A 26,541-nucleotide genomic window follows, 5' to 3' on the forward strand; every position below is an offset into this window, starting at 1 on the left:
TGCATTCACAATAGTAAAGAAAAAAGTAATTTTCTTATGGCTTACAGAAAGCCATGTTTGTGTGTGTGTGTGTATTTTCCAGGATTAACTTTTGCAAGGGTTAAACAATAAATATATTTATCTTCTTCCACTTTTTAACAAAATAAGTAAGGGTGAATGAATAGAGAAAATCTGTTCCCCTTTAACATTTAAAATGAGACTCTGAGTGGAAAAAAAATATGAGTATTTGGTAAAGGGGTTTGTAAAGGGAGAGCAATACTCCAATTTACAGTACAAAAATGGACCAAAGAGGACCAAAAAAGAGATGTGGATTAAGGACATGCTAAAATGGACCAGGAACCTTTCAAAAACTAAATTTTAAACTGCATTCAAAAATGATACAGAAATTGGCAAAAATATTGCTAAAGACAATTTTGATTAAGGTTCCAATAAGAAGTTCTTGCAATTTTTGGAGGTTCAGACAGGATGTGAGATGGATGTTTGCCATGTAAATAAATTATTCATATGTAAGGAGGGTATCTTGGCATAAACACTTGGTTCTGTCTCAACCACATTGCATAGGCGGCTAGAATGAGTCACTGCATTTCTTCTTTGAACAAAGGTTACGCTTCTTGTCTTAGGGCTGAGGGAAATCTTGTCGTTAATGATGGACAAAATAGGGGGTTTTTTTCCCTGTGTTTATGTAGGCCAGCCCTGATAAGGCTCATATTAAGGTATATGGGTTAACTGGGAGATGGAAAAATGGGCACATTTAAATTATTAATCAAAATGTCAAGAATTAGTGCAGAGACTAAACAAGAATTTACATGTTTTCCAGCCTTTAAAGAAGTAGTACACTTTATGAAAGATTTTCTTCTGCTGTGATTGACAAATATTCCTTTTCAGTAGAGTGAAAGAAAATTACGTTTAAGGCCAGAGGGAACCATTTAATAAGTGCTTAAGGGCAAGAGATGAAGATGAGATGTTTGCTACAGAAGAAACAGGTAACTATTGTTAGAACTCTTTTCTCTTTCAAATAAGTTTGCCAATTGATAATATTTGCCATGCTAGATATTAGTAAAGATAAAAAATTCTTATAAAATTTTCAGTAAATTTTACTGAAAAGATGGTCACATATCCAGAGTCTTATTATTTTTTTTTCTTTTTATAACAAATACATGAAGGAAACATGCTTATTTTTATTTGTTTGTTTGTTTGTGTCCATAGAGTATTTTACTGCATGCATTTTAGCTTTAGGAAAATGGAAAATGTCAAATCTAATTGCCACTGATTCAGTTAGAAGATCATTTGCCATTCTCTGGTACATCTAATGGAAGGACTGGGGGAACCACCCTGCAAGGACCTCTGAATTTGTATTCTTAATGAATCCTTATGTTTAAAGAGGGCTAAAATCTTCACCTTTGAGTTAAATGGTACACTCTTTGAGAAAACTGGTTGTAATACTTCACATCTCTGAAGTATTATCTCACAAGCATCTCACAAGCTCTCCCAGCCTTTCTGTGTTTTCCTTTATTAATCCTTTACTGACCTTCAAGACATCTTTTTACTTACAGGGGAATAGCTAAAATTAACATTTGAAAAGGCATATAGTCAGGTGTTGTGACTAACTGATTGAGATAGATTTACAGAGTATATGAGTATTTGGGGCAGTGACTTCTGTTAGTGGTTTGTGAAACAGAAGGGATCTATTTTCTGCCTGGTGCATAGAAATTTATATACAGAGTTCCCTTCACAACAAATAAAGGGAAATGTCTATCTAAAACCTTGCACACATGTCTGAAACTCTACCAGATATTATTGGCAGAAGATCTGATGTTCTGATCTCTGAAATGAAAATAAGATTTAAAGCATTTCTGCAGCTGGATTTTTCTTCTGTTCATATTTTAGCCATCAAAGTCACAGTTAGATGACCTATTTGCAATAAAAATATACGTATACTCTTTTTAATTTTTTTTCACATTATATAAATGAAGATCTGCTTTTTGCAGAGGTGCATATGGAATTATATTTTGGATCTTGACTACTTCATCTTCTGTTATTTTCAAGTTAAATCTGATGTTGTCTGAAAACAGTGTTTTCTAGTAGGTATAATCAAAAGATGTCATGTCAGGAAGTACCAACACTGTCTGTCTACCACTAGTAGTCTAGAACTCAGAGAAAGCAGTCTAAGGAGCATAGCATTAAGTCTGCGAAAAAATGGTTAGGAAGAAATAAATCATGGAATCATAGAATTATTTAGTTAGAGAAGACCTCCAAGATCATTGAGCCCAAATTTTGAGTCATCAGCACTTTGTCAAGTACACCATGGTGCTAAATGTCACTACAAAGTCACTTCCTGAGCAGCCCCAGGGGATGGTGCCTCCATACCTTCCTGGACAGCCTATTCCAGTGCTTGACAACCCTTTCAGGGAAGAAATTCCTCCTGATGTTTAACCTGAGCATCTTCTGGCACAGATTGAGGCCTGTTCATTTCCTGTTCCTCTCCCTTGTTACCTGGGAAAGTCTGACCCCTACCTGGCTACAACCCCCTTTCTGGTGCTTGTAGAAAGTTATAAGGTCTCCATTGAACCTTCTTTTCTGCTGGCTAACATCCCCAGCTTCTTCAGTGGCTTCTCTTCAGCTTCTGTTGCCCTTCCCCAGCCCCACTGCCCTTCTCTGGACACTCTCCAGCAACTCAATGTCTTTCTTGAACAGAGGGGCTCAGAACTGGGCGCAGGATTTGAGGTGTGGCCTCATCAAGGCAGGGGGTTGTAGCCAGGTAGGGGTCAGACTTTCCCAGGTAACAAGTGAGAGGAACAGGAAATGAACAGGCCTCAATCTGTGCCAGAAGAGAAGGGGACAGTCACTGCCCTGGTCCTGCTGGCCACACTATTGCTGATACAGGCCAGGATGCCACTGGTCTTCTTGGCCACCTGGGCAGATTCCTAGCTCATGTTCAGCTGATGCCAACCAGCAGGACCAGGTCCTTTTCTGCTGGACAGCTCTGCAGCCACTGTTAGTCAAACCTGTTGTGCTGCATGGGATTTTTGTGACCAGAGTGCAGGATACCACACCTGGTCTAGTTTAACTAGTTTGTTGAATTGGGTCCTTAAATACCTTACCAGTCTCTGGTGTGTTATTAATAAATAAAAAAAAAAAAAAAATTGTTGAAGCTCTATAAATGCTGCCAAAGCAGCATTTCAGTCTCTGCTTCCATCCTGTCTTTGTGTCATTGTAGTCCTCCATCAGCAGTCACCAGTACCCTCCCATCCAGGAATATATTACCATGTTGCCTCATAGATGGACACACATCATTGCCAGCCAATTGTCAGACATCTTCTGTGTACTCTCCAGTAGCCCCTGGTGAAAGTCCCAGCAAAAGCAGAAATACAAATGTGGTGTAAAAATTGCATGTTATTTCTCACTCAGATCCTTTCTAATGGGTCTATTTACATGGCATTACACAACTTTCTGCTCTAAAGGAAAAATTTAATCTCTTTTCAAAATAAGAGTGAAAGAAAACTAACTACTGGTTTTGAGCCATTTCAAAATTATCAGGAGTAAAGAGGACTCCTGAGAATTCTCTGGAACAGAAAAAATTGACGTGAAAGCTTTCCCCCTTTAGCTATTTGCAGACATGCAGTCACTGAAATTCTATACCTGACACCTCTCTAATTTCTCTTGTCTAAAGCTTCCTGTCTGCTGAAAATCATTTGACAAGGCAGACAGAGAAGCAGCATTTGTAATATCTGTTTAAAGTAACCAGAGGCAAATCTTATGATTTTTTAATATGCATTGTAAATCATAGAAAATGTGAAGCCAGGCTGCAGATTAATCAGGCAAAATATTTAACTAATCATACTGTGATTCCTATGATGTTTACTGGAGCATCATGTTTAGTTCTGAATCAGAAATCCCAGTCAATAAATATGAGAGAATTGGAAGGATCCATCTGCATCCCTGTATCCAGATTAAATGATAAGGCAGTGCTCTGGTGGTAATGTCGTTGTGAAACCTATTAACTGGACAGCTTTGTCTATGTGCAATCTGTCAGGGGAGAATTGTGAATTGTCCTGAATTGCAGAACATCATGGTTTACAGTTTTAAATGTGTCCTGTTAAACAGTCATTATTTGCTTTCCTGATATTACTTCTTTGATCCATTACACTTGCTCCTTATCTTTTATTCCAAAGCCTTTATTGCTTTCTTTTAGATTTCCTTACTGCGGGTACCGAATTAGTGGAATGGACTTCATCTTATTTGAGTGTGTTTATCTCTCTTCACCTGATTAAGTGCAAATTACATCATTATGCTTAGGATGTTGCTGGTAGCCAGCTGAATAATTATGAGGGCTACTGTCACTGACAAGGGTTGCATGCTGAAACAAAATATGATAATTGTGAATTAGGTTGTGAGGTTTTAATTATATATGAGGAAATGCAGCTTTTGAACTTTAGACATAGAGACCACTGGTCTCTATGAATGTTGGATCAGATTGAAACTACCCAAGGATCTCTGCATTTGCCTCAGTTTTTAGATTACTATTATCAGTAAATTAGATGGCATAATGCTAAGGACCCAGATGCCTGTGACCATTTTGCCCTGCCAGTTGTGCCATGGGTAGGTACAGGTGGTCTCTGGGACAATTTGTAGGATGAAAGCTGCCTCCTGGAAGCCCAGGTGATTGTGCCATCCCAGAATAAAGGCTTGATGTCTTTCTTTGGGAAACCACCTGGTTTTCACTGAAACCTCTGAGATTTTTTTTTTCCAAGCAAGAGGGCACTTATGCTAGTGTTGGAATTTACTGATAACAGTTTCCCTGCTGGTGAATCCTGTGTACACTGTCCTGGGTTTCAAGGAAAAGACACCCATGGGAAGGCAAGACATAGCTTGGTGGAGGAGACAGAGAAGGAGAGAAGAAAATGGCCAAGCTAGAGGAAGAACAAAGTTGAAATATCATGCTTCAGTCAAGTTCTTTGCATGGCCCATCTTCTCTTTTCCAGAAATTCTTTCGTGATCCTGCCTTTTTCCTGTGCAATCTATGCCTTCACAGCAGCCAAAAACTAAAGCAACAATAGTCTTTAGCAGGCAATGCTCTGTTAGCATGGATTTCTGCCAACAGCAGTCAGCAGGAGGGCTTCTCTAAGCTACTCAGCTGGTAAACAGCACCTTTACATAACCTTTAGTCATTTGGTGATACATTAATGTTTGACAGCTGATTTAATGAACTCTGCTGGGCTTCTTAAACAATACAGGTGGTGAGATCTGGGTGTATTGTGGAGGAAGGGCTTGGCACAATCAAATGAAATTGAGTGGAGCTATTTTCTTGTTTTGGTGCTTGAAGTACCAAAATACATGCCTTAGAATTACACACAGATAGTGTGCATGGATAGATAACCTTCAAGTTTTCTCTAATAATGATAAGAAAAATTAAGTTAGTCTAGGCAGTTATCATATGCAATTTGGGTTCTATCAATCTTGCTCTATATTGATCTTTATCTGGTTATGACACTTAGAGGTACAAAAAAGAAAGTATGAAATTATTAGCTAGCTTCTCACCCTCTGAGAGCACTGTACTAGTTCCTGTATGCGCCTGAAGTGTTTCGAATATTTCACTTACATACCCCAGTCTTAGAGGGTTGGCACCTGCACGGCACTACAACCCTTAACTCTCCACATGCATCATCCTGCTCAGTAGCTAGTTTGAAAGAAACTGCTGACAGCAGTACTTGAATACCCTGAATATTTATGGGTTTATGTGTTTTCATGAATGATTGGCACTTTTAGAGAACTCACCTTTCATTACTATTTGAGAACTGGAAGCTTTTAGCAACCATAGGGAAAGGGACGAGTTTGTGGACTAAATCTTGTTTAGATTTCATTGTTCTACTATTAAGAGCTGGTTTGAGTGAATTGAACATTTTCTTGCTTGTTTATTTTAGCATCATCCTTTGTTTGATTCTCTGGGAACTGAATTCCCATAAATACAAGATCAAGCTTATCTGAGGCAATGAAAATGTAAGTAAGTCATGCCCAAAGTACTTGTGGCAGGATCACTTTGAAGATAATGAATAATTTTTTAGTATCCAATGTCCATTCAGTTCTTGGTTCATGCACGCAAGACAGCCCTTTACTCTTTCAGCAGTACAGCATAACTGGTTCATCCAAATACTGTTTTGATACTACTTCCAGCAGCCTTAAAAAGGCCTGACATCACAACATTGCATCATGTTGCCCTTCCTGTTGCAACTGAATAAGTTCAAGACAGTACAATATGTCCAGCATGTAAATGATACCCCAATTCAAGGCTGACTTATGTAAGTCAAATGTTATAGAAAAAAGACTTAAGTGATGAATGGAACCAAATGCTCTTTTGGTACTGGCTTAGGGTTTACCTGTTGTCTGCAGAACACAGCTGAATATGAGGAGGAAGGTGTTCAATGACTTACATAGTTGGTCAGTCTAGAATTTAGAAGTAGTTTGAGATCATCTCTGTCATTTACATTACTGTATTGTTTTGGCAGCAAGGTCAACTGTTTGGCTGTCTCTACTTGAGTAGTAGGTACAACATTTTCTTCAAAAGCAAATTACCCTGAATGTGCTCCCTGAGCCAGAGCCCCAAGTTCATACAGAAGTGAAAGCTGGTGGTAAACACACGACTCACTTTCTTTAGTGTATCTGTAAGGATGCATCTGTAAGGATAACACCCCACTTGCTCTATTGTATCATCTACTGGCAGATATCTGGTGAGAGTTTGAGATAATGGTTGGAGATATAAAGGACTTAAATAGTGTTGATTCACAGGGAAAGTCACCACTGGTGGGACATTATATGCAGTGGCATCTTCTCATGTTTGGTTCAGCCTCTTTTAAAAATTATTCTAAAGTTCTTAAACATTAAGGTTATCTTTTGAGACTATGTATGTGCTAAGGCTTCAAGGTGTTTCAAAGTATAAATGGGATATTTTTTAACTTATGCTTTGGATTCCTGACTGTGCTTAAACAAATTTTGGTGGGCATTTTTGTTATGGTTAAAATTCTTAGCTGTGAGTTGTCAATTTAAATAATTACATCTGTTCTAATCTTTGAATGTGATGCTGATTGTTTAAATGGAAATTAATGGTATACATATATTCTTTCAGCATCAAAGAAATGGAACACTGTATTAATCAGCATTTACAGCCACACACTGTACAGTACATACATACATGGTCTGTATATAATGGAACACCTTACCTTTTATTGATTAGCCATGAATGGGGTGGAAGCAAAGCTATGTTGTCAGTTCTGTATGGGTGTTGGTATATCTTAATTTTAGATTAGGTTTTTGTTCATATAACAAACCAACCCAACCCTCTGATTCAAATTCTAATTTCTGATAAAGATTAGCATACCTCTGTATATACTCTTTGCCCTTCAGCTTCTCCCTCCATTTATACTACAGCTGGATAATGGAAATAAAGATGATGGTATCTAACATGTTTTTTTAAGAAGGAGGCAGAAAGAAAAGTAGCATCTTCATTGTTATGGCCTGCTAATCCTCCCGTTATGATTATTACAATGTTTTATGCTTTGGTTACTTCATTAAGCATGTTTGTGGAAAGATTTTATTCTTTGCAGTATCTGAGTCACTGAAGATGTTCTCACTGAAATGTAAAAATTCACACTGTACTTCTTTAATGTTATTTTACTGAAGTGACATGTGCTACTCCCTTGTTTACCTTTTTACACAATTGTATTCCTTTTTAATTATTTTGTACTCCAATACTTTAACATCACCATAGTTCTAAAGTACTTGGTTAGCCATTGTGATTACCTCTCTGTACTACCCTTGAAGAAAAAGCCACAAAATAACACAATTCCTGTAAAGTGGAGCTAAACCCTTTTGTTCATTTATTACCCTGCATTTGAGAAGGCTGAGAAAAATGGCAGTTCCCATTTAATTTCTGTGTGGGGAGGGTAACATCAGTGATGTCCATGCAGGGAATTGTCTTTTATAATTAGTTTTGTCCACAGTGAGGTACTAAACCACTTTGTTAAATGTGGAGCTCAGAAGAGCAGAAAGTCCAGTAATTAGCCAGTGACTTGGACAACTCTGACATAACTTAGCATTTATTACTGTTTTGCTCATTGTGCTAACCTAATTCACTGACCTTTAATTTGAAACACACTTTATTTTCAGCAAGGAAAACTAGGATATGCATTTTCACCTGGGGACTGGAGAATATTAGGAACACCTGTTGAGCCCAGTGCCTCTCTGATGTGGCCAGGACCTGGAATTGCCCTTGCACCTGTGGTTGTTGCCAGTTGTGGTGAGGTTGCCAGCAGTCAGCTAGGAGAGGGGATTTGTAGGTAAAGAGTAGGGATAGGTGAAGGATGTGGTGCCTTGGATTTTGCTTTTTTGCACCAAGATTCTACAGAATGGCTGAGAAAATAGAAGCAAGAGTAAGTAAAAAATTCTAAATTACAAAGAAAGTCTGCATGCAGCTGTTCTATACAACTTGCAGTGGCTCTAACAAAAATGATACTTCAGACAGAGCTTCTTTAAAAATGCATTTAACAAAGTAAATTTTTGCTTGAAATTACCCCAGCTGTAAATTCTAGTATGCTCTGCTGTATAGTCCTCTCTTTTAAAGTAAATGGATTCTTCTTCAGTCTTTATGTTATCTGTATGTTTTATTTTTATGCACATGTGTATATGTAGATGTGTATATATACCCCCCTACATATATATATACAAATCAAATGTTCTATATTTCAGCAGTTTTATAGATTTCTTCCCTCTCTTTTTCCTTCTATATAATGTCACTAGATGAAGCTTAACTTACATTGCAGTCTTCTGAAGCAAGGCCTATATTTATGCTTTTTTCCCTTCTGTTTCATCATTGTTAAAGAATAGTAGCTATATTTTAAATAATATCTTGATTTTTTTTCCTCTACAGGTATACCTTTTTCATTCCTTCAAAAATTTATTAAATAATATTGATTTATTTTCCTGTAGTTATCCTTTAAATATTCACCTCTCTTCCATTAATAAGCTTTTAAAATGGATTCTACTAGATTTGATTATCTGGATATAAAGAACTAATAACTATACATGGACAGTTTTAGGAGAAAATTATACATTTGCTATGTAAGCCATTTATGCTATTCTAGCTGTATTTCTTTTAAATTCCTAAGATTTTTATAGCTGATTGATTCTCTAGAGAATGCTTCTCATGTAGGTAATTTGGATTTCACAGTCTGGGTTTTTTAAGGAAAAGAAAATAGGCAGGGAATATTCACATCAAATATATATTGTCTTCTCTCCATTCTCTATCATAAATTGGCAAATATTTTTCTTCCTATGGTTTCTGTCTGTCTTCACTTATTTATTTATTTTTAAAGCCCAGAAAGGAAAAGCAAATATGAGGCATTTTCTAAGTGAAAATGACTCAGATGGCAGAACTGATTGTGAGAGATTATTTTAGTCATGTCTAATTCTGCCTGGGAACAGAAGTATATATTTTTTTTATTCTTTCAAACTCTGTATTTGTATGTTTTCTATGAAAATTTGGAGTAACTCAATTTGGCATGTGTCTGGTTATGCAATATTATATGTAAGATTTTAGAAAAAGAACCGTATGGTTAAATAATTCGGTTTTATAAGTTGGAGAAATGAAGGTTGAGTTTTCTTGTAGAAACGTATCTGCTCCCTTACCACCTGTCATAGTTCCTTCCTGAACACTGTGATTTGATTTTAATTAAATTAGTAATTATTTTTTCCTTAGAAACTTTAGATCCATTCAAAAGCAGAATAGAAATATCAGAGTATGAATATGATAGGCTTTAAATTTAGTATTAAAATCAGAAACTGAGTAATCACACCAGGTAGAATTGATAATATTGAAGTGTTATTATCTCAAAGGCCATAGCACAGGTCAGACATAGAAACCATAATAGACATTGTTGGTGATCACCTCTCCTTTGTCCAAAAAAAATTAAAAATTTCAGGGTGAGCAGAGGTGGGCAGCAACTGGAAGAAGCCTATGAATGGACTGAGACAAGGTCTTCTGTTCCTGGCTTCCTGGATTACACCTGTATTTTGGCATCTATTCACATAGAAAAATAAAAATAAAGGATAAAAACCCCACAGTATTACATTAAGCTCAGAATAACTTTAAGTCAAAAGCTTCTAAACACAACATTTGCCAGGGCATCTTCTTACTCTGTCTTTACTAAGAGTCTATTATGGCAAATCTTAAAAACATTAGAAGACAATGCCTTTGACTCTCTGTATTTCACTGAGCATATCTATCATTGCTACTCCTCTCAGATATAAATGCAGCCCTCTAGTTTAATTCTGAGATTACATCATTGCTCTTTCAAGCTGATTCTTTGAGTAATTCCACCAAAATGTGCAGCAAGAAATGTCTCACAACGGGACCAGTTTAAAAAATCACAGTCAGCTTCAGTTGTAGCATTTCTGACCATTCCAGCTCCTTGCTAAAATACTTCATGTTACAATAAACCTGAAGACTGAAATGCTGTATCACTCTTGGAAGAGAAGTAGGGAAGGGAAGTGAAAGATATTTTCTTGGGAAACACAATGGCAGAAAACTGTAGTGAAAGTCAGTATTATAAGACTAGGCAAATTTACAGCTAAGTGAAAATACCCTATATTCTTGTAAAAGGAAACAAATTTTCTTGAACTCTTTGTTCTCTTAAATGTGAAGAACTCTAGAAGAGGACATGTGAAGTATGAAGGTTCTTGAGCCCATGAGCCTTGGAGGCTCTGTGTTTGTCACACTGCTGACCATCTCTGCAACAGAAATGTTCCTTCTCTTGCCCTTCAAACACCTGAGTTTTCAACTTGTCATGCCAGATTAAAACATGGGTAAAGACATATAAAATATGTATGGACTAAACACTGACAGAAAGACATTTGCACTGGGCTTTCCCATTCACAAGGCATTAAAAAACCCCAACAAACAACCTCCTAGAGGTGTTATAGCCTTCCAAAAAGTAGGGAACTAAGTTATTACACCACCTTACCTACAGTGGCACACTGGTGTACTGTAAAATTTCTTTGCCACTGCAAACAACGACTGGACCTGAATTAATGTGAATACTTTAAAATCCTGGTCTGATTTAGGTCAAAATTCCATTTTAACAAAAAAAACCCAAAAACCAAAAAACAAAACAACAAAAAAAGAATGTATGGTTTGACAAGAGAGTCTAATTTAAACCTGAAAATAAAAGGATTTTTTTAAAGAAAATAACCTTTTAAATTCTAAATTAAAATTCACTTAATACATTATAGTCTCAAAAAGAAAAGGCTGTGCTACTACAGCACATATCTTCAACACTGAGATAATTAATTAATAATTAATTAATTAATTGGATTTTTTCCACAATATGAGTAGCTATCTGAGTCAGTTCCTCTAGGAGACCATAATTTTGAAACAATGTGTTGTACTAGTACTTTAAAAATCTTCTTCAGCCCCTGCTATTTATCCCCCAACATGCTGAATAAATCATACAATTTAGGTTTTTTAAAAATTCCTAGATGGCTGTGAAATCTGATGCATCTTGTGAGAAGTCTCATTTCCTTCTGAAAGAAATTAATTTTTCAGCTGCTCTCTGGTTGAACAGATCTATCACTATAGAACTTTGGGGATGGGATAATGTACTGGGATACTGCTCATAGCTTTTAAAAAGGAATCTCTCTAAAGTTGTGGACACATACAGAAGACTGTTACACTTCCTAATCAAACTGATTAATTAATTAATTGCATTAAGAGATTGCATGAGACTCTTAAATAGCAAAGATATTTCTTTCCCTCTCTCCTTTTGCTGTAATCTTCAACCTTTTCCACTTCTTTGAAAGTTGGGTAGAATTTATAACTGAATCTTGGAAATGAAATGTTTAAGGAAAGTAAAAATATTTGAAAAAATTTCTCCAAACTTGTTTTGAATTTTCTGAAAATGCCAACTATCTTACTTTTAAAATGAGGTGGGGCAATTTAGCTCGAGGACTGTTACTCTAACTTGATAGTAGGTAGGTAGATTGATTGATTGATTGATTGAAATCTCTTTTATTATTCCATGAGGTGAGATACTTATCTTAAAGATTTGCAGTTGAAAGGTAATAGCATAAAATGAAAAAGACTTGTAACCTGCTCACACTGCTGGTAGTCCATGCAATGGACAGCAATAGTGCAGGTTTTACATCCAGATTCAATTATTTTAAGATAAAAATGCTAAACATCTGCACTCATTTCACATGGCACTACAACTGATGCCAGTGAGTGTAAGAAGGTCATTTACAGGTTTGTGGAAGTTTTCTATGTTTGAAGTCAGAATGTGACCATGCACGGTTATAAAACCTGTACCTTTTCATATATTAGTGCTAAAAAGCTATGACATCCTTATAAGATGATTACTTCTTATGGTTACTCTCCTGTTAGTGAAAGGAAGATAACACCTCTCAAGAGAACTCAAAATACGCCTGTAAGAATTACAGAATTGATGCCTCTTCTATAGTGATAAATGGTATAATAAATAGTGCAACATTAATTTCTTCTAGACAGTCACCTCTCTTTGTTTATTTCCTAGAATAATACGTTGATTAATAAGAAACTAGGTCACCTGGCTTCAAAATAGTGGTTCAATTTTGCTGCCAAAATGCAAAATGTTTGTCTCTCTTGAGGTTTACTATGTCTGTAATTTCCTACAACTACAACAATCCTAGGTGTACTTGGAAAGTAAAATCAGTAATGTGGTGTCCTTGAGATTACTTCATACCCTCTTTTCAAAGTAAGAGGTAGGTTTAATACTCAACAAAAACTACAGAAGAAACAATTGGGTGAGTCACTACTGAAGATTCTGGTGATAGAACAAATCTTATTTCTGAAAATACTGTTCACTAAGGCTCTTATGAGGGCCAAAACTAAGAACTCCCAAACAGAAGGTTGCAGTAATAATGCAAATTTGATTAGTGGCATCAGAATAGTTAATTAAGGTGTCTCAGGGGAAGGAACTATATGAAGGTCTGCATACATCTGAGGGAGGCAATCTATAGTCCAAATGGTAGAAAAAATTTTGTAAGGCTCCTTCAGCTAATCACAGATCACCTGTCTGAAAAATGCTTGGTTGGTGTTTCTTGGCAACTCTTATCAAAATAGAAATCCTCATCATGCAGTAGGCTTTGTAGGAGGTTAGAAACAACAGAGAACCTTTGGTCATGATTTCTATTATTTTTATTTTAATTTTTAAATATAAAGGTGAGATATTAAGTTTCAGGAATGCAGAAAATCAGAGGGACAATGCAGATTCTTAAACCCAAATTCTTAAAATATCAGGAAGGACTTCAGACTTTAAATAAATTAGAATAAAGTAGCAGAATGTCATAGTTGCTCCACTTTAAACCAATCAAATTCAATAGTCTGATTTCTTGGTTTATGTCCTTTGAATCATCTTTAATATGATTACATGTATTATTTTAAATCACTGCTGATCCATTCATACCTATGGAATAGGACATTACCTTTTATGGGAGTAAATAAACACAAAGTCTGGAATTTCTGTCTTGAGCAGTTTGGGGAGATTTTTTTCCTACCAAGTCTTTGCTTTGAATTTTTGGGATGATCTGTCTCATGATTACTGAGGAAGGTTGCATTTTCAGTTTTACCAAATATTTCTATTCTATTCTATTCTGTTCTAAATATTACATAATCCAGTACAATACCTCTCTTGATTTCATGTTTTGTTGGTTTTTTTGGTAGTCTCTTTAGCTTTATTTTTAGTTATTCATTTCACCCTGACAATCTTTCTCTCATTCTAGCATTACATTTTCCAGCAACATTTACATTTTCTGATATTTTATTTTTTTCACCTTCCCACAAGGAATCCATAGCGTCCCTTGCCAACTTCTAAATTTTTATGTTTATAAAATAATTTATTTTTCATCATTTCACCTTATGTTTTATTTTTCATTCATTTTAATCACAGTATTCTCAATCCTTTTCATTTATTCCCTCATTTTAATCTTTTATGCAGTCTCTTTAAAGCATTGATTCTTGTTGCTCTTTCATTTATTTTTTTCTCTCTGTTTATCCAGTTACCAACAGTTGTCACTTATTTATTGAAGTTTGTCAAGTTATTTCTAATCTGCACTTTTTATCACAGTAACAAAATCACAACTGTTTTTAGAAAGTGCATATGTATTTGTAATTTACACAAGCCTTGTATTTATTTCTCACAAAAAAACCCCAAAACAAGGTAAGGGTAAGCATAACCCTTGTGTCACCAAAACACATCAGGGATACTATAAAGTAAAACTTATTTGAAAGATCATTCAGTCAGCTCAAGGGTGTCTGAAGCCATCACAAAAATAGTATTATTTTATCAGAACTGTTTAATGTATCTGTGTTGTCTTTAATTTTTTGGAACCTAGTTGAAAGAAAGTCCTGTCAGTGAAGGCCAGTGCAAAGGTGGTGTTCTGTAAGTCTGCCTTTCTGCATCTTCAGCTAGCCCAGTCCCCTCTCCATTTGCTAAAGGGCCCACATAATCCTTCGTTTTGCTTTTGTAGTTGGTGTATTTAAGAAGCCCATCTTGTTCTTCTGGACACCTGTATCCAGATTTAATTCTAGATGGCCTGTAATTCTTTCTACTTAATCTGACAAGCTCTTTAGAGTCATGCAAAGGCCTGACTCTCTTTCGATCTCCCATCTTTTTTATTCTTATGTCTGACTGTTCCTTATTCATCCATGCAGTTCTCTTGCCTGCTTTCCTGATATTTTGCTCATTGGGATGCATTGTTTTTGAGCCTAAGGAAGTGATCCTTGTATATAACTCAGCTTTCTTGTACTACTGTTGGACTACCCTTCTCTGTAGGGCTTGTTTCCATGGGGTTCTTCCAAGAAGATACTGCTACAATCTTAATTCTGTCCTGCTTTGTCATCACCTAAAACTGAACTCTACAAAATCATGGTAGCTACTGCCAAGCTGCTCCCAACCTTCATATCTGCAGCAAGGCCTTCCCTATTGTTCTGTATGAGGTTGAGCAGCAAATCAGTCTTTGCGGGATCCTCTACAACCTGCAGCAAGAAGTTGTGACCCAGGATTTCCAGGAACCCCCTGGACTGCTTGTGCTTCCCTGCATTGCCTCTCCAGAAGTCTGGCTAGTTAAAGTCACCTAAAAGAACTAATGCCTGTGACTTTGAGACTGCTTCAAGCAGCTTCTAGATGATTTTGTCCACTTCCTCCTTCTGGAGGAAGCATGACAGGAGCCACCCTTAACTAGTCTGCCCTTTTATCCTGCTCCATAAGCTCTTGACTTGCTCATAATCCACTCCACAACAGAGCTTGACACTTATCAAGTGTTGCCTGACACAGAGAACAACTCCACCACTGTGTCCTCCTGATCTGCCCCACCTAAACAGTGTGCACCCCTTTGGGCTTCACTGCAGATCTTCACTGAATAATAACCTCATAGCAGTCAGATGAGACTAGGAAATAATTTAGACAATAGGTACAATATCTCTGGAAGAGAGAAAAGGTGTAAAGAGAAGGTTTCAGTTAACTCATGAAGGTTGAATAACTCTTTTCTATGAAAATATGAACTACCCGCATTGTCTGTAAAAATATATATATTTTTACACTGTGAGAGAAAAATGTTGAAACATCTCAGATATAGTATTACTTGGTACATATTAATAATTTCATTTTTTATTCTTTTGAATTCTAACTTGACAACATAATGTTGTATGAATATAAAACCACGTCCATACACATACATATACACACTTCTTTTTTTGGCCACATAGTTGCGGAAAAAGTGAAATACATGTCTGTTCTTGTACATGTTATATCAAATTGCCATATTTAATTTAAACAGTTTCCTGAGTCCATTCTACTCATGGATGTTACAAATTCAAAGTTTCATACACAGTGAGCCATTGGACAAACATATGCATTTATATGATTTCCAAAGAATATTATGAAATGATCTAGTAACAAACCCCTAAAAGTGCACCAGGATAGAACATTGTGTTGGTTTTACCAGAGGAAAAGGCTACATTTCCTGTTTTTAAAACAGATTTTGATAACACATATAATAAAGAATGTGAGCATATGTCTTTTCTCCAGGGTATAACATGTGGCTATCAAGCTGCCATGGCTGCTTAGGGTAAACAGAGTTAGTCTGGGATGTTTCTAGGAGGGGATCACTGGAGTCACACCCAAATTGCTTTGGTCAATAGGTGTGTCACAGTGTTTCATGTGGTCACAATGAATATAGCAGCTTATGATCAAAAATGTTACCTGGCTGCAGATTTTCTATCAGAAGCTGCAACCATTTCCTGTTTATATAGAGACTTTTAAAGAGATGTTTCATTTTCCTTTTCCTCCCCCAGTTTTCTTGTATCCTCTTTAGTTAGGACCTCATACTGTGTCTACAAAAACACCTGTGGAACACACCTAGAGAGGTTATTCAATTTATGTTCATTTTGCAAGGCCTTCATTCGGCACTTTTCAATCAGGCAAAATATCTATTATTTCAGAAGTCTGAGAGGATGCTACAGGACTGAGGCTCCATTTCAAAGAAATATTACTAATTTTTAATTTGTTCTGTGCCTTGAATTTTGTGTGTAAAACTTGCTAAGTGAGCAAAGTGGAACAGACTTGCACCAGCACTGAAAGAAATAGTAGAAATGTATTTGGCATAATAGAGAGTTAATTCTACCACAGTGGATTAAACTGGTGGGCTTTCAAATAGGGTGCCAATATATCCCATTCCCAGTGTCACTGAATAACCTTAAAAGTTAAAGACAGAAGTTTCAGATGCCTAGGTCCAGCTACTTATGTACCTGATATATGCTACAATGGCATTTACAAGGAGCTAGAGCCAAAGACTCATCTTTTCCTTTGGTTTAAGATGGAAATAACTGAAATTTCCTATTTCCATCCTCCTCCTTACACATATTTGAACTTAGAAATGGAAGCCTCACTATACTTTGAAATTTCATTGCCAAAGCCTAAAATTGTATTGCCATGGCCAGGCTGAAAGTTACTTTCTTCTAAACCACTACAAAGAGTGCTTCTTACCCAGAATATATTCTGAATCAAGGGAGTTAGTGAGTTTAGTGGAAATCATCCATGAGGTAAAGTATCTTGCTTTCAAAAGATGCTTTCAGTAACTGCCACTCCTCTTCTTCTATGAATGCTTTATCTATATATTCATTTTGCAAAGTGTTCTACAACTAAGTTCCATAAAACTTAATGCAATTTTACTCATATAATTCTGACAACAAAAAGACAACAGAATATAATCTTTTTGTCCACTGAACTAAACTGCAGAATCTTTTTTCATTTGATTATCAAATACAGAATATTTACTAACTGAAAGTGTGATATTTTCTCTGAACGTATGGTAAGTGAATATTGAGAGTATTAAATAAAGTTAAATTCAATAAAACACCTTTGACTTAGCACTTTTGCCCAAATGGGATCAGTGCTGAGACATCCCTAGCTCTATCTCTCTGTCCTGGCAGTGGTATTTGGGAGACTTGTTCAAGAAAATAAATTTGCTCCTTAATTTCCAGTAGGTAATTGCTACAAGGTTGGTTGTTTTTTCTATATAAATATTTCCTGGGAATAAGAAGCTGTATGGGCTCATAACCCTTTTACCTATACCTTAAGTTTTACTGCTCTGTTTATTCCCACTTGGATGTGTAAGGGGCAGGTAACTCCTCCTGTTATGTGCAGTGGAGAAAGTAAATGTCATAATAACTTTTTTTTTCAGGTATGGTTTTATAGTTTATGACACATTTTGAGTGTCTCTGTCTTGCCAGCTTAATTCTTTCATCATTGTTCTCTTGATAGCACTATATTGCTGTGAAGAACCTGTACTGGAGTGACTACAATGACAAAATTAATGAAAAATTGTTACTCCCTAGCTTATGTCAGGTTATTCCTGATGTATGGAAGAGATGGACATCTCTGGTTACATGGGAATCTTTTTCATCTCTTACACCCTGACTAAATGGTGGGAACAGAACTGGTTTACAGTTACTTGTGAAGAGGAGGTAAACATATAGTCTGACCTTACACTTGGAGTACAGGTGATCCAACTTTTCTTTCTGAATTTTTCACTATGACCTCATGACCTTATGTATTCTCTTCAGTGTGTCTCCAGTTCATGGTGTTCTTTGAAGCACCTGGAGATCTGTGGAGAAATTATTTTATCACATGTTGTTATCATACTACAGGAAGATAGGATTTTGTCAGCATGGCATATGAACCAACTTTCTAAAATGAATATTAATCTAGAGAAAAAATGGTTTGGTTTTTTTACAATACACAGAAGAATGCCCATCAATAGTTCTGTACCTTTTTCTTTTCAACAAGCAGAAAAAAAATTACTGGGAAATGTCATTACACTGAGAGAATTGATTTTTTTTTTAAAAATGAATTGCTGAAGTGATAACTTATCAGCCATTGCATTCTTACATCAGTAAGAAAAAAAAATCTTCCTTTAAAATAGAAAAAGGACTTTAAGGATAAAAAAAAATTATTTTAGATTGTTCTCCTTTTGGCAATTGTCTTCTTAGTCCTCCTCATGGCCCTGAATATAATTTTATTTTCCCATTCTGCATGTAGAGGTTTGATACATAAAATTTCTTTCCATGTTGCATTCACTCAAGGGTACACATACTACCCAGTTTCGTTTCTTCCTGCAATAAAGGAGTGATAGAAAAAGTGGCATGAAGTTGCTCTATGCTGAACAATGCCTTTGACATTCCCAGCAGTCAAGCAGAAAAGCTGCTCACAAATTCTTCATTGAGCAGTTGTTGTTCACATGTTGTTCATATGTTATTTCTGCTGTCAGTACTTTTCCCCCAGAATTCAGGCAGTTAAGATAATGATGTTTTCTTATACTACAGAGATGTTGTATTTCCTAGTACAGGTAGCAGCTAGAAGCATTTGCAAACTGCAAAGCATATTTTGCCTCCATGAATTCTTGAAATTTACCATAAGGAAAAAAAATCACAGAACCCTAAACGGCAGAAAATTATTTTATATTTTGTCTAACTTCCTGATTTCTAACTTATATTTATTAAATATTTGCATGCCTATTTATATGTACACACAGATATGAGGATTCCTACAGACTCATGTGAACATCTTAAGCTGTATAGCTCCCTACATATGGGAAAGAAAACAGTCATATCTCTTTACTCTTCTGATGTTTTTGTATTACAGAAGCTTGACAACTTCCAAACACAAATTCCTTTCTCTCTTGCTCTCTATTTTTTTTTTCTTCACTGTTCTGCCATATTTGAGAAAGAGGTTGTTTTTTGTCACAAAGTTTTTCCTTGGGTGTCTGCAAAAACAGCTCCTTTATTACACAGCATGACCCTATAGGGCCATAAAATTCCATAAGCATATGTTTGTTTATGTTGGCACATCTGGGCTAGGGGGTGTGTGGGGGATGCTCTCCACTGAAATGGCATGTAACTTTAAAAACATAAACTATAGATTAAATATTCAGGGCATCTGTCCAAATCAAAATCTGCAGTTTTGATAAAGCTGTACATACAGTCAGTATTCTTTGTGACATAACACTTATAAAAATATTATGACAGCATTGAAAACGTTTTGACAAGCAAGAAAGCTATTTGAAATAGAAGAGAAAAACAATTAAAGAAAGCCAAAGTAAGATGGCCATCTTGAAAAGCTCTGGGAAGGGCTGTGGTTTTCCTGCACTGCATTTGTTTACTGTGAATTGAGGAAATTAAAGAGATGTTCAGACTCATTTCTGCTAACTAAATACCAGTCCACTAGTGAAAGAACCAGGAAAAAAAAAGTTTGAAATTAGAAGTGGTGAAAAGAGAAGAATTTTGTCTTGAGGTGCTGATGATATGAAGGATATGAGGATAAGAGGATATGAATTGGGATGTCTGATTCCTGCCAGATTTGCTGTAAGGACACCAGAATCCCATTTAATTGACTTCTATAAAATTAATATCTGTTTCCTTTTTCAAGTATCTCACAAGAAATTATTTAGAAATTTTAGGGGTAGAGTGAGGACATATTTTTTCTCATTTCTCTCTGTAATCTTGTTTCTGATTGTGTAATTACAAAGTTTGTCCTTTGATTTGCTAGAAAGAATATGCACTGTTTCTATTTTTGAAGTCTGATAAGTGTATTTTTAAAGTATTTTATAAGTGTGGGTCCAGGTTGAAACTAAAATGCTAGAAACATTCTGACTGTATTTGTTACCTTCAAAGGAAAAAAGCCATGTGTGCAGGCAACCCTTCATGGGAAACACTAGGAGGCACTGGAATGGAGGAAAATGCAGCAACTTGCTGAAATATTTTCCAAATGAGTTAGTTTGATGGCGGTTTTTGGTGTGTGTGTGGGGGGTTTGGTTTTTGTTCCTTGTTGGTTTGGTTTTTGTTTTGTTCGGTTTGGTTTTGTTTTGTTTGTGTTTATTGCATTGTATAGGTTGGGTTTTTTGGGAAAGAGACTTTGGGTTTTTTGGTTTTGTTTTGTTTGTTTTTGTATAGAGTTGGGTTTTTTGAGGCTACGAATTGTCCCTTGTGCAGGACCCTGATGTATGTACCTCCCAAACAGTCTTACAAATCAAAGCAGAGAAAACTGGAAGAATTCCTGGCCCAGCTATTCACTGGTGATGTTGTGATTCGAAAGACTGCTGTCTGGAGTTTGCATTATGTTTTAGATAGTTTAAAAGATGCAAAATTTGCTCTAGGAGAACCTTATCCTGTATCTGGAGATATTTTTCTGCTTCAGCCAGCCCAAATGTTCATGTTTTCTTTTATGATGACTACTTCATCCGGTCTGGAATAGATGAGTAAGCAGAGCAAAAGTAACAAAGCCTCCTTAATGAGGGAAATTTAATACTCCTCCTACAGCTCACTGAGGACATTTTTTTTTTCCACCCTGTCTTAGTACTACTGTCAGGTCTTCTCCACAGCTCTCATGCCCTTCTGCTTACCTTGAAAAGCTTTTACATTCTGCCATAAAAATAATAACCATAACAACACTTTGTGGTTTTTATCTCACGGTTTGCCCAGACTGTTGCTGCTTTGCAGTGTTTCCAGTCTTATGACAGTATCATAGCCCTGTTCTAACTTCCATTTATTCAGCTGTATTTTCATTCTCTGATCTTCCTTCCCTCTTGCCCTACTTTAGCTGTAGATGTATTAATCAACGTCATTTTGTGCAATGGAACATGCAAATAAAAAGCATTTTACAGAGATGCCTCAAAAAATTCCAGTATGAATATGGGTATGAGCTGTAATTTAATATATGTTTCTACGTACACACATATTAAAATAATTTCAGTCTATAATTATTCATTAACCTGGTAAAATGAAAACTCCAGTACAGCCTTAAATGTAATGTTACTCTCTTGCCATAGGACTATAATATACATGTATCCACAGAGCTAATGATATAGTTGAAGCTGATGTTAACACTTACTACTATATTAAATTCTTTTTGTAGTTGTGGAAACTGCTGTATGTATTTGACCCTGTCCTTACTGAATCTGATGAATGTTCCTCCTAAAACTGAAAGCTGCATTTGGCATCATACCAGGTTTTCTCTTTTTCCCTTCCGCTTGCAATTTGGCTTAAATAGAGTCTCATTTCCATTTCTAATTTAATTGTACTTTAGTTCATTTTGACAGTATCTGCACTTGAAAGATTTGTCACAATATTTGTCCAATTTCTATCAAGTGCCAGGTTTTTCAGGTTCTCCTTCCTTCACTTGTCCCAGCACCTGCTAGTCACCACATTTATATCAACAGAACATAATGGTTTGAAGTAAGATTTGCCTCATTCATTGGCACTGATCTTAGAATGAATTTATTTTCAGAGCAGTTTCATAGAAGGCATATAATATTTTCTGAATATCAGTCCTTGTACTATTTTTCCTCTTAACTTAGTTGGAATGTTGATTTGTTTAGGCTGCCTTTACAATGGATTATGAATAGAACAAAAATAATAATAAACATCATGTCCCAGTTGTTTCTTACATAATTACCAGCAAAGAGACCAAGAGAGCTATTTAGACATGTGAAGCACCAAACCACCATAATTAGACTTATTGTGTAGCAGTGGCTTTTTTCTTCTCTCCCGAAACTTGAAATGCTCTGTCAGCTATTTATGATGACTGCCTGGCTTCTATCTTATCTTTTATCTTATTTCCAGGACATATTTTACACCAATATAAATACTTAGCTTTTATTGTCTTTGGTCTTTTTGTCTCCAGTGCCCTACACTGGACCTTCTTCAGGAGTTCCTTGTCTGTCTTCCAGATATGCCTCACCAGGGCCAAGTAGAGGGGCAGGATCACTCTCCTTGGACTGCTGGCAATGCTCTTTGGAATTTAGCCCAGGATGCCACTGGTCTTGGTCACCAAGAGAGCTTGTTGTCCACAGGACCCCCAGCTCCTTCTCCACAGAGCTGCTTCCCAGCAGGTCACCCCCAGGCTGTGCTGGTGCCTGGGGTTGTTCCTCCCCAGCTGCGGGACCCTGCCCTTGCCTTGGCTGAATTTCAGAAGGTTCCTCTGTGCCCATCTCTCCAGGCTCTGAGGTCCTTCTGAAGGGCTGCACAGCCCTCTGGGCCATCGGCCACTGCTGCCAGCTTTGTGTTGTCAGTGAAATTGCTGAGGAGGCCTCTGCCCTTCATCCAAGCCATTGATGGGTAAATTAAACAAGACCGGGCCCTCTATTGGACCTTGAGAGACACAACTAGGAACAGGCCTCCAACCAGAGCCTGTGCCACTGATTGTGCCACTGATTGTGAATCTGGGTTCTGTTCATCTTGCTCTGATCTTTTCTCGGTTAAATAATGAACTCCAGAGCATGTGGTCTATTGCTTGTGGAAAGTCAGTATGGTTTTTTCATTCAGTTTCCCCTCAGTTACAATAGAATGTTATCTAGGTAGGCATATTTGCTTATTTTTTAAAAGGCAGTTTCAAACACACCACCTAAAAGCAATGTTGCAAAAATGAAACACCACCCTTCCACCACCAGTTAAAAGATATTTACTTACAGGAGATCTGACAAAATGTATACCTGAATGTCAAATGTGTACAGATTACTATTGAGAAAAAGGAAATAAAAACCTTTCAGTGTTATGCTGCAAGACATCCACTAGAAAAAAGAATAAGAACAAAGAATGCCAATAGGAAACAACCCATTTCTAATTATTTCTGTCATTGTTATTACTGCGCTGAAACATCTCCAGCATGAATACCATGAATAGATTTTGGTGATGAACAACATGAAAAGGACGTGGACTATGTGTTTTATTAGTGGTGCATGTAAGGGCTACTGCTCTCTTCAGACTACTTTTTTTTTCCCTATGTCCATAAGGAAATTTGCCCAAACACTCAATAGGAGGCTGTTTTTTGAGACTTCTGAGTTTTAAAATATCTTGTACTCTCAATGAGGTGTTAGACAATCCAGTGTTTTGTCTACATGCCATTGTTTTCTCATTTTTTCTTAGCATATCTGTGGTTCCCAATGAATACTATCAGAAAAAAATACTTGGGGGAAAATTAGAAACATAATGGATCAGAACTTAAAATGAGGTAATTTAATACTACCAGCATAGGCTACCAATTAAAACTAATTACCCACTGAGATTTGCCTCTGAGTCCTAAATAAGTATAATTCTACTATATCAGTGGTAGTGTAAGAAGTCACCGTGTATCTACAAGAGCTTTTTTCTCTCTCAAGAGCCAGGACCACCTTAGCAGGAGTAACTTGATCAAAAAGGAGGCTTGATAGAAAAGCTAATTTTATAAGCTTTCCAATTTTTTGAAAATGCACCCATAGTTCTACATTTCTGTCAGATTTTGTAGCACTGAACTTTTGCCTCCTGTTAATGTATGAGTGTGACTGGCTGCTCAACTGCACCCTTCAACATGAAACTAATATTGTCATCAAATGTAACTCTTTTCTTTCTATAGGTGTGTGCCACTGTACTCCATTCTTAATCCTTGTCTGATGGCTAAAAGGTAATTTTACAACACAGTTAGCCAAGAAGATATGGCAGAAGCCTTAATACTCACTACTAAATGGGAATAATATTTTCAATCACACTACGTATGTGTGGTTTAGATTTACAAGATAATCAGCTAGTGTAGTTTTAAATGTTTGCCTCTTTAGGATCAGAAGCATCATCTCATAAATTCAGTGTGTTGTGTCTCAGAGGTTAGGAGCCTTTTATAATATATACTTCAAATTTAAACAACCAGAGGATGAATAAAAATGTAACTAGTATTTTTAGCTTTCATTATTGAGGAATATAAGATTACACATTAAACAAAGTACGTTTGTAATACAAGTACTTCTGCAGTCAGAACTTGAGGAGAATTTTATTGTCCTCAGAATAAAATTGAGAGACCTGACAGTACAGGTTAGATGTTAAGAGTCACGTATTAGTCTAGTTTCTAAAGGCATTCATTTTCCTAATCAGACCATAATTTTGTCAGATCCTTAGAGACACACAAGCAGCAAGTTCCTGACCTTGCTCAGAACAATTTGCCAAGCCACAGGGACTTCCCTAACAAAAGGAGTTCATCCTGAAGGTTATTTGTGAGTGGCTTGAATAAACACTTCAATTTTAAATACGTACCTGAGAAAAAACAAGATGTACAAGAAGTATTTCTATCTCTAACCTGTAAAATATATGTGGTTATTTTATATTATTCAATCACAAAAACCAAATTACCCAGAATATTGTCTGAAAGTGAAAATAAAAGCAGTCTAAATACAGCTAGGTTTGTTTGCTTTCATTTGGTGAAAAAATTATTTTTAAAAGTTAAATCTTTTGACACATTTCTTATAATTAAAATTAAATTCTTTGAAAAACCGAATTAACCATAATATCGGAGAATTAATTTATTATGCTTCATCTGTTGTATTTGGTTTTGATTTCTCCTATTGCATTTGAAAAAGTAATAAACAGAGAAATCACGCTTTAATAAATCTATAAACAAATTACAGGTTATATTTTTAAGTTACCTATTTGTATATACTCAAAAAGCTCTAGCAAGGCTGAATTTGAAGACTACTCTAGAGTGGAAAAGACTTTGTATATCATGAATACATAGCAGCACTTACCCAGAGGAAATATTTTTTGGCAGATCAGATGATTTGGTTGGTTACAGTATGATGTCTTTGCTGCGAAGTGTATAGGTGCGGTCATTTTTCTGGTGCCCTGTGAACAGCCATAATTACCCTGTAAATGAGAACAGTTAAAACTGAAAACTGCCTGAAAATATCATCGCACTCTGTTTTTTACCCATGATTTTTCCAAAGATTTTCTGCTGTCTACTAAAACACATGAGCAGATGACTTCTGAGCATAATCTGTCACTTGAAGCATTTTGGTCTTTCTGTCAAAAGACCATTACATTGTCAATAAGCAATCAGCATTTTTATCAAAGCTCAAAGTCCCAACTTGGAATGTCCAGTTTGATGCCCAGTTTCACATTCTGACACCATGCAGACAGTCCAAAACACGTGTATATGCATGTATGTAGATATGTGAAATTCTGTGTAAGGTCATGTTCATTTTCAGAGTTTCAGTGCATCTCTATTTTCCATAGTACTGATATAGCATTAACTATCAGTCAATCTTGCTCAGGAATACAGGTTATTATAATAATAGTTAATATTACTAATTTTTCTTTTATTAATTATTAATTTTTTTTTCCAAAGGTAAATCAATATCAGGAAACAGAAATAATGGAGGTTTATCTTAGATCTGCTTATTTGTGAGAGCATGACTAGTGTGTTATGCCACTGACTTGTATGAAATAAAGTGTACAACCCTGTGGTATTGTGGTTCATAGAAATTTGTGATATATACTGCTGAGTGAGTTAATCTGGAAGAAAAAAACATTAAACTGTATTTTCTAGAAGCATACATATTTTGACCCTTCAAAAAAGAAATCTTGTTCCAAATCTCTTCGCTGTTTTTAATTTTACTGTGGTAGATCTGTCAGCTTTTCAAGAGATTAATAACATAAAGAGGAGTAGTCATTTTATGCTTTTCTTACGACCCTAAAATTAATCCATTTTCAATCTATCAATCAGTGGTCATAATTTTAGGCTGACTGTTCTCATTGTAATGGAAAGAGTCTCATTTAAATTTATTGATAAACTGAGAAGCTTTGATAAAATACAGTCTGCTTTTATTAATCTTTTGACTTAATAACAAGCTGTCTGATTTTCTTCTCTCTGCTCACCCACCCTCTGCTTACTTCAGCTCTCCTTGATTTATGCTATGAGCATAGGGTTCTTTCCATTCTGCTGTGATTTTTTTCCTGATATGCCTGATAATTTTTCTGTACTTTTTTGTGTTTTATGTACTGTTCTTTTATTACCTCTTGGCTTAGACATGAAAAAATCTGCTATAGATGTAAAAATTGCTGTAGTGAATTAGACCATTGATTTACCTGCGCTGGTATTATCTCCTTGACAGTGCCAGAAATACCAGCCACTCCCGTGAGAAACACCTTTTCCAGCCACATCCTTT

At 36.1% G+C, this 26,541-nt stretch overlaps 1 long non-coding RNA gene across 1 annotated transcript in view; it reads left to right on the top strand.

Annotated features, from left to right (window-relative positions):
* The first annotated feature begins 727 nt into the window (after positions 1–727).
* Positions 728–26,541, top strand: part of LOC139589468 (uncharacterized) — a 32,774-nt gene continuing 6,960 nt past the window's right edge. The window contains exon 1 of the long non-coding RNA XR_011679022.1: positions 728–983. This is a non-coding gene — a long non-coding RNA (uncharacterized lncRNA). The remainder of the gene's footprint in view (positions 984–26,541) is intronic.

This window comes from Agelaius tricolor, unplaced genomic scaffold (assembly GCF_023055355.1).
Source record: "Agelaius tricolor isolate 1412-34295 unplaced genomic scaffold, bAgeTri1.0.p SCAF_4, whole genome shotgun sequence".
In the NCBI taxonomy this organism is placed as follows: Eukaryota; Metazoa; Chordata; class Aves; order Passeriformes; family Icteridae; genus Agelaius; species Agelaius tricolor.